The sequence below is a fragment of the Oncorhynchus masou genome, unplaced genomic scaffold (genome assembly GCF_036934945.1).
Source record: "Oncorhynchus masou masou isolate Uvic2021 unplaced genomic scaffold, UVic_Omas_1.1 unplaced_scaffold_2450, whole genome shotgun sequence".
Classification (NCBI taxonomy): Eukaryota; Metazoa; Chordata; class Actinopteri; order Salmoniformes; family Salmonidae; genus Oncorhynchus; species Oncorhynchus masou.
Window position 1 is genome coordinate 54091 of NW_027008903.1, and position 9649 is coordinate 63739.

Sequence of the window (9649 nt, forward strand, 5' to 3'; positions counted from 1 at the left end):
GATGATGGCTACACGGATGATGGCTACAGTGAGGATGAAGACTACAGGCCACAACACAGAGGTTCTGAGCAGCAGCAGAAAACACTGCATGACTTGCAGAGGTGTGTTGTGGATAAAGCGTTGAGCAGCAAGACCGGTCACCTAGACCTCTTCCTCCGCTTCCTTCTGGGCATCTCACTGGAGTCCAATCAGATACTCTTGAAAAGCCTAAAGCTCCAGACAAAGGGAGACACAGAGAGCATCCAGAAGACCATTCAGTACATCAAAGATAGGCTTTCAGACGAAAAACAAAGACAAGATCCCTCCCCAGAGAGGTGCATCAATCTCTTTCACTGTTTGATCGAATTGAACGATACCTCATTTGTGACTGAAATTCAAAGGTTCTTGACATCCAAAACCCCTGCTGAGAAGAAGCTGACGCCTGCACAGTGCTCGGCGATGGCATACATACTCTTGATGTCAGAGGAAGTGTTGGACAAACTGGACCTGAAAGTGTACAACACGTCAGATGAGGGGCGTAAGAGGCTGGTCCCAGCTGTTCGATGCTGCCGAAAGGCCATGTGAGTTGATGTGTACATACAGTATGTCACTATGTGTCTTCTAGCCATTTAATTAGTACTATACGACATCCACACCTCTCATAATAAATGTCTCTCCTCTGTAGACTAGCAGACTGCCGCCTTAGAACAAGTTGCTGTGAAACGGTGGCATCTGCACTACAGCTGCCGGACTCCCACCTGAGAGAGCTGGACCTCAGCGTTAATGCCCTGTTGGACCTGAAGCCCCTCTCTGTTGGACTGAGGAGTCCCAACTGCCGACTGGAGTCACTTAACCTTAGTCATATCAACCTGGAAAGATCAGGACCAGAACTTCTAAAGGCTGTGCTAATGGGACCTCACAACCAGCTACTTGTGTTGAGGTGAGTGCTAATGGGACCTCACAACCAGCTACTTGTGTTGAGGTGAGTGCTGATGGGACCTCACAACCAGCTACTTGTGTTGAGGTGAGTGCTGATGGGACCTCACAACCAGCTACTTGTGTTGAGGTGAGTGCTGATGGGACCTCACAACCAGCTACTTGTGTTGAGGTGAGTGCTGATGGGACCTCACAACCAGCTACTTGTGTTGAGGTGAGTGCTGATGGGACCTCACAACCAGCTACTTGTGTTGAGGTGAGTGCTGATGGGACCTCACAACCAGCTACTTGTGTTGAGGTGAGTGCTGATGGGACCTCACAACCAGCTACTTGTGTTGAGGTGAGTGCTGATGGGACCTCACAACCAGCTACTTGTGTTGAGGTGAGTGATGGGACCTCACAACCAGCTACTTGTGTTGAGGTGAGTGCTGATGGGACCTCACAACCAGCTACTTGTGTTGAGGTGAGTGCTGATGGGACCTCACAACCAGCTACTTGTGTTGAGGTGAGTGCTGATGGGACCTCACAACCAGCTACTTGTGTTGAGGTGAGTGCTGATGGGACCTCACAACCAGCTACTTGTGTTGAGGTGAGTGCTGGTGGGACCTCACAACCAGCTACTTGTGTTGAGGTGAGTGCTGATGGGACCTCACAACCAGCTACTTGTGTTGAGGTGAGTGCTGATGGGACCTCACAACCAGCTACTTGTGTTGAGGTGAGTGCTGATGGGACCTCACAACCAGCTACTTGTGTTGAGGTGAGTGCTGGTGGGACCTCACAACCAGCTACTTGTGTTGAGGTGAGTGCTGGTGGGACCTCACAACCAGCTACTTGTGTTGAGGTGAGTGCTGATGGGACCTCACAACCAGCTACTTGTGTTGAGATGAGTGCTGATGGGTTTTGAACAATTAGTAACCTTCAAATCTACTCTTGCAAAGAAACCAAGCAATAGCTATAATGATAAACAACTTAAATGACGGTGGTGTGCATTTTGGCAAGTTTGACCAATTAAATTATTTGTTTGTTGTTTCACATAGACTCACCGGGTGTGATCTCAAAGATGACATTTGTGAAACCGTTGCCTCAGCTCTCCAGTCAGCTGGCTCATGTCTGACAGAGTTGGACCTCAGCTACAACAAACTGACAGACACCGGGGTGGAGAGGATCTCCACTGGGCTTAGGAGTTCACACTGTAAACTGAAGATCCTGAGGTGAGTAATGAAAATGTTTAAAGGGGAAGTTCAGGATCAATAGAAGGGATTGGGACATACGTACCATTTTCAAAAATCAACTCCATATATGGTCTGACATAAGGTGATTTGTTCATTTATGTAGAAACATTGCACACATGCCCTTATCGCTTACCATTGATTGTTAGCTAGCTTCTTAGTCCAGGATTTGGCTTAATCTGTGTCTGGAAACCGCCCGATAGGTTCATTTATTCTGGATTAAAGACAGCTCCCCTTTACATTGTGTTAATACATTATTTTAAATGTTGGACAGACTGACTGGTTGTGAGATTACAGAGGAGTCCTGTGGAAGTTTGTCCTCTGCTATAGCAGTTTCTCAGCTCGAGGAGCTGCGTCTGGGCTGCAACAAACTGGGAGACTCTGGAGTAAAGCTGCTGTCTGCTGGACTGATGGATCCACACTGTCAGATACAGACTCTGGGGTGAGAAATAAACCGTTATGTTTCATCTTCTGTATGTTATAGTAGAATAAACGTTTTGTTACGGCATTTTTTTAAAACTATACCGTAACCATGGAAACACCAAGACAACGTAGTGTTAAATTCTCTCTTCTTTCCATCCCAAGGCTAAGGGAGTGTAATCTCTCCAGACCTTCCTGTGTCTCTCTGGCTCCTGTACTGTGGTCATACTCAGTCCTGAGAGAGCTGGACCTGAGAGACAACAACCTGTGGTACTCTGGAATGAGGATTCTCTCTGCTGGACTGAGGAACTCCAACTGTGCCTTACAGACTCTTAGGTAGATTATACATTTGATATTGTGACAGTGGCAGGAAGCCTAGCGGTTAGAGCGTTGGGCCAGTAACCGAAAGGTCGCTGGTTCTAATTCCTGAGCCGACAAGGGGAGAAACCTGTCTGTGTCCTTGATCAAGGCACTCAAGGGGAGAAACCTGTCTGTGTCCTTGATCAAGGCACTCAAGGGGAGAAACCTGTCTGTGTCCTTGATCAAGGCACTCAAGGGGAAAACCTGTCTGTGTCCTTGATCAAGGCACTCAAGGGGAGAAACCTGTCTGTGTCCTTGATCAAGGCACTCAAGGGGAAAAACCTTTCGATGTGTCCTTGAGCAAGGCACTCAAGGGGAAAAACCTTTCGATGTGTCCTTGAGCAAGGCACTCAAGGGGAAAAACCTTTCGATGTGTCCTTGATCAAGGCACTTAACCTTAATGTGCTCCAGGGGCATCGTACTACTATGGCTGACTCTGTAGGTAGGCTGTCATTGGCCCAGCGTCGTCCGGGTTAAGGTTTGGCCGGGGTAGGCTGCCATTGTAAATAAGAATTTGTTCTTAATTAACTGACATGCCTTGTTAAATGAAGGTTAAATATTCCATTTTAAAAAGAATACTGTAAACCTTATAACTTAGGTAGGATACATATTTTTATATTGTGTAAACTTCAGAACAGAAACAGTAGAATAGGAATGATTGAACCGCATATAAATGGAATTTAAACTTAAAAAATATATACTCTAGCAGTGGTTCATTGTTTTATGCTGTGTCTTCTCTCTGTAGGCTTTCTGGTTGTCTAGTCACAGAGAAAGGCTGTACGTTTCTTGCCTCCGCTCTGGTGTCAAACCCCTCCAACCTGAGAGAACTGGACCTGAGCTTCAATCACCTAGGAGACTCCGGAGTGAAGCTGCTCTCTGATAGACTGAACAATCCACACTGTAGCCTGGAGAAACTCAGGTAAATGGAAAATGTAGTTGATGTGACTTTTGCTTCTGTAAATTGCACCGACAGAGATGGTCGCCTCGCTTCGCGTTCTTAGGAAACTATGCAGTATTTTTAATTGTTTTTATTATTTCTTACACTGTGACGCCAGGAAATATGAAGTCTTATTACATACAGCCGGGAAGAACTATTGGATATAAGAGCAACGTCAACTTACCTACCTTAAGACCAGGAATACGACTTTCCCGAATCGGATCCTCTGTCCGGACCACCACCCAGGACAATGGATCTATTCCAACCCAAAACAACGGCGATGTAGAAGAGGCAGACAGAGCGGCCTCCTGTCAGGCTCCGTAGACGTGCTCACCGCTCCCGAGTATACTACTCGCCACTGTCGAGTCTCTTGACAACAAGGTAGACAAAATTCGAGCAAGGGTTGCCGTCCTGGGAGACATTAGAGATTGTAGCATTCTCTGTTTCACGGAAACATGTCTCTCTTGGGATATGTTGTCGGAATCGATTCAGCCACTGGGCTTCTCCATGCATCGCGCCGACAGAGATAAACACCTCTCTGGGAAGAGGAAGGGCGGGGGTTTATGCTTCACTATTAACGACTCATGGTGTAATCATAACAACATACAGGAACTCAAGTCCTTTTGCTCCCCTGACCTAAAATTCCTTACAATCAAATCAAATCAAATACAACCCAGGCTCTGTCGCAGTCGGCCGCGACTGGGAGGTCCGTGGGTCGATGCACAATTGGCCTCGCGTCATCCGGGTTAGGGAGGGCTTGGACGGTAGGGATGTCCTTGTCTCATCGCGCACCAGCGACTCCTGTGACGGGCCGGGCGCAGTGCGCGCTAACCAAGGTTGCCAGGTGCACTGTGTTCCCTCCGACACATTGGTGCGGCTGGCTTCCGGGTTGGATGCGCGCTGTGTTAAGAAGCAGTGCGGCTTGGTTGGGTTGTGTTTCAGAGGACAGGTCCACAGATGACGCAATCGACATCACACTGCACACTGCCCTGTCCCATCTGGACAAAAATAATACCTATTTAAGAATACTCTTCATTGACTACAGCTCAGCATTCAATATCATATTACCCTCCAAGCTCATCATCAAGCTGGAGGCCCTGGGTCTCAACCCCGCCCTGTGCAACTGGGTCCTGGACTTTCTGACGGGCCACCCCCAGGTGGTGAAGGTAGAAAACAACATCTCCACTTCGCTGACCCTCAACACTGGGGCCCCACAAAGGTGTGTGCTCAGCCCTCTTCTGTACTCCATGTTCATCCATGACTGCGTGGCCATGCACGCCTCCAAATCAATCATCAAGTTTGCAGGCGACACAACAGTAGAGACAGCCTACAGGGAGGAGGTGAGTGCACTCGGAGAGTGGTGTCAGGAAAACAACCTCTCTCTCAGCGTCAACAAAACAAAGGAGATGATCGTGGAATTCAGGAAACAGCAAAGGGAGCACCCCCCCATCCACATTGAAGGGACAGCAGTTGAGAAGGTGGACATTTTTAAGTTCCTGGGCGTACACATCACAGACAAACTGAAATGGTCTACCCACACAGCCAGTGTAGTGAAGAAGGCACCACAGCACCTTTTCAACCTCAGGAGGCTGAAGAAATTTGACTTGTCACCCAAAACCCTGACAAGCTTTTACAGATGCACAATCGAGAGCATCCTGTCGGTCTGTATCACAGCCTGGTACGGCAGCTGTACCGCCCTCAACCGCAAGGCTCTCCAGAGGGTAGTGAGGTCTGCACAACGCATCCCCGGGGGCAAATTACCTGCCCTACAGGACTCCTACACCACCCGATGTCACAGGAAGCCAAAAAGATCATCAAGGACAACAACCACTGTCTGTTCACCCCACTATCATCCAGAAGGTGAAGTCAGTACAGGTGCATCAAAGCTGGGACCAAGAGACTAAAAAACAGCTTCTATCTTAAGGCCATCAGACTGCTAAACAGCAATCACTAACTCAGAGAGGCTGCTGCCTACATTGAGACCCAATCACTAGACACTTTAATAAATGGATCACTAGTCACTTTAAACAATGCCACTTTAAATAATGCCACTTGAATAATGCTTACATTATGAAATGTTATACCATCTATTGCACCTTGCCTATGTCGCTCAGCCATCACTCATCCATACACTTATATGTGCATATTCTCATTCACCCCTTTAGATTTGTGTGTATTAGGTAGTTGTTGGGGAATTGTTAGATGACTTGTTAGATATTTCTGTATTGTCGGAACTAGAAGTACAAGCATTTCACTACACTTGCAATAACATCTGCTAAACATGTGTATGTGACCAATAACATCTGCTAACCATGTGTATGTGACCAATAACATCTGCTAACCATGTGTATGTGACCAATAACATCTGCTAACCATGTGTATGTGTTTGTGACCAATAACATCTGACCAATAACATCTGCTAACCATGTGTATGTGACCAATAACATCTGCTAACCATGTGTATGTGACCAATAACATCTGCTAACCATGTGTATGTGACCAATAACATCTGCTAACCCTGTGTATGTGACCAATAACATGTGACCAATAACATCTGCTAACCATGTGTATGTGACCAATAACATCTACTAACCATGTGTATGTGACCAATAACATCTACTAACCATGTGTATGTGACCAATAACATCTACTAACCATGTGTATGTGACCAATAACATCTACTAACCATGTGTATGTGACCAATACCATCAGCTAACCATGTGTATGTGACCAATAACATCTACTAACCATGTGTATGTGACCAATAAAATGTGATTTTGATTTGTTAACACCTCATTGCTCAATGGACTTTCAAGACCCTAATTTATATAGTGAAATCATCAAGGCAATCTCCACTGTCATCAGGTTCAATAGGTCCTACATTACTCTTTTCTGTCCCACAGTGTGGACCATGGTGGAGAGTCCAGAATCAAACCAGGCCTGAGGAAATGTGAGTCATCAAACTACATTTAGAAAAATTAAAGGTAGCTTTTTTTTAAGCAAATTGTGAAGAGAGCAATAACATATGTGTTTCTGCCGTGTTGTCTTGCTACAGATGCCTGCCAGCTGAAGCTGGACGGTATGTCAGCAGATGGTGACCTGACTCTGTCCGAGGACAACACGAGGGTGGTGAGGAGAACGCAGGTTCACCCATATCCTCATTTTGATTTCTCGGATTCAGATGACTCCGATTACTCAGTTCGGACCAAAAAGACGGATAAGTGGGCCAAAGTGCGCTGCAGGGAGCCCCTGTCTGATGGTCGTTTCTACTGGCAGGTTGAATGGACTGGCTGGGTCGACATTGGGGTGACATACACACCCAGATGGGATATTGAGAAGAAGAAGTATTGGGGGCTTTTCTGCTGCAATGAACAGTACACATTTATTCATAGTAACAGGTTCTCATTTGTATCAGTACCCAGACCGGACCCAAAGTGTATAGGAGTGTATCTCGACTTTCCGGCCGGCACTCTGTCCTTTTACAGCGTCTCCTCTGGTACACCGGCCCACCTGTACACATTCCACACCACGTTCACTGAGCCCCTCTACCCTCAGTTCAAAATCATGTGTGACGAGAGGGAGATATTTGGCTCAGTTAAAATCCAAACTCTGTGAATGAAAAGCAGCCATCGTCAGAGTAACTGACAGACAGACATTATGTCTGTATTTTTTCCTACACCTTCACTCGGAGAGAGGACAATGATGTTTTGATTAGAAACCTTTTCTATAATAAACGTAAGAAATATTTACCATTCACACATTGTTCGGCTTTGAGTGTGGAAATGGTGTCTTTGGAAGATGTTTCATGTGTATATTATTTTATTATTATAGTTATCATTATGTTTTATTATTTACATGTTTCTAATTATTAATTTGTGTAAATTGAGTTTAGTTGAAGCAGCGAGAGAGTCACTACAGAATGATGGAGGAAAGAGGGAGACAGGAGGAGAATGATACTGCAGAGTGGTTGAGGAAAGAGAGAAAGAGAGGCAGGAGGAGAAGGATACTGCAGAGTGGTTGAGGAAAGAGAGAGAGGCAGGAGGAGAATGATACTGCAGAGTGGTTGAGGAAAGAGAGAGAGGCAGGAGGAGAATGATACTGCAGAGTGGTTGAGGAAAGAGAGAAGAGAGAGGCAGGAGGAGAATGATACTGCAGAGTGGTTGAGGAAAGAGAGAAGAGAGAGGCAGGAGGAGAAGGATACTGCAGAGTGGTTGAGGAAAAGAGAGGGGAGGAGGAGAATGATACTGCAGAGTGGTTGAGGAGAAGGAGGATACTGCAGAGTGATTGAGAGTGGTTGAGGAAAGAGAGAGGCAGGAGGAGAATGATACTGCAGAGTGGTTGAGGAAAGAGAGAAGAGAGAGGCAGGAGGAGAATGATACTGCAGAGTGGTTGAGGAAAGAGAGAGAGGCAGGAGGAGAATGATACTGCAGAGTGGTTGAGGAAAGAGAGAGAGGCAGGAGGAGAATGATACTGCAGAGTGGTTGAGGAAAGAGAGAGGCAGGAGGAGAATGATACTGCAGAGTGGTTGAGGAAAGAGAGGCAGGAGGAGAAGGATACTGCAGAGTGGTTGAGGAAAGAGAGAGAGGCAGGAGGAGAATGATACTGCAGAGTGGTTGAGAAAGAGAGAGGCAGGAGGAGAAGGATACTGCAGAGTGGTTGAGGAAAGAGAGAGGCAGGAGGAGAATGATACTGCAGAGTGGTTGAGGAAAGAGAGAAGAGAGAGGCAGGAGGAGAATGATACTGCAGAGTGGTTGAGGAAAGAGAGAGGCAGGAGGAGAATGATACTGCAGAGTGGTTGAGGAAAGAGAGAGGCAGGAGGAGAATGATACTGCAGAGTGGTTGAGGAAAGAGAGAGGCAGGAGGAGAAGGATACTGCAGAGTGGTTGAGGAAAGAGAGAGGCAGGAGGAGAAGGATACTGCAGAGTGGTTGATGAAAGAGAGAGGCAGGAGGAGAATGATACTGCAGAGTGGTTGAGGAAAGAGAGGCAGGAGGAGAATGATACTGCAGAGTGGTTGAGGAAAGAGAGAGAGGCAGGAGGAGAATGATACTGCAGAGTGGTTGAGGAGAAACTGCAGAGAGAGAGGCAGGAGGAGAATGATACTGCAGAGTGGTTGAGGAAAGAGAGAGGCAGGAGGAGAAGGATACTGCAGAGTGGTTGAGGAAAGAGAGAGGCAGGAGGAGAATGATACTGCAGAGTGGTTGAGGAAAGAGAGAAGAGAGGCAGGAGGAGAATGATACTGCAGAGTGGTTGAGGAAAGAGAGAGAGGCAGGAGGAGAATGATACTGCAGAGTGGTTGAGGAAAGAGAGAGGCAGGAGGAGAAGGATACTGCAGAGTGGTTGAGGAAAAGAGAGAGGCAGGAGGAGAATGATACTGCAGAGTGGTTGAGGAAAGAGAGAGGCAGGAGGAGAATGATACTGCAGAGTGGTTGAGGAAAGAGAGAGAGGCAGGAGGAGAATGATACTGCAGAGTGGTTGAGGAAAGAGAGAGAGGCAAGAGGAGAGAGAGTGATAGGAAATATTTTTTATAACGAAATCAAGATGGACCACAGCCTGTCATTTCCAATGGTAACAGATGAGTCATAGTGGGCAGAAAAGGCAAGGAGGTGGGCAGAGCCGAGCACAAGCTAGGCAGATCACGTTGGAACGTTCTAGCATGCATTTGCATATTTCCGTTAGGGAACGCCTACTCTGTGAAGTGCGCGTGTGCAAGAACTAAATTTGCCTTTGCACTCCTTCTAAACAACACAATGTTTTAAGACTTTGGCAAAGGGTAAAGTCCACAAAGT

General features: G+C 46.7%; 1 pseudogene; it reads left to right on the plus strand.

Annotated features, from left to right (window-relative positions):
- The window catches only part of LOC135533558 (NACHT, LRR and PYD domains-containing protein 3-like), a 17518-nt pseudogene extending 9897 nt beyond the window's left edge, over nucleotides 1-7621 (plus strand).
- The last annotated feature ends 2028 nt before the right edge of the window (nucleotides 7622-9649 follow it).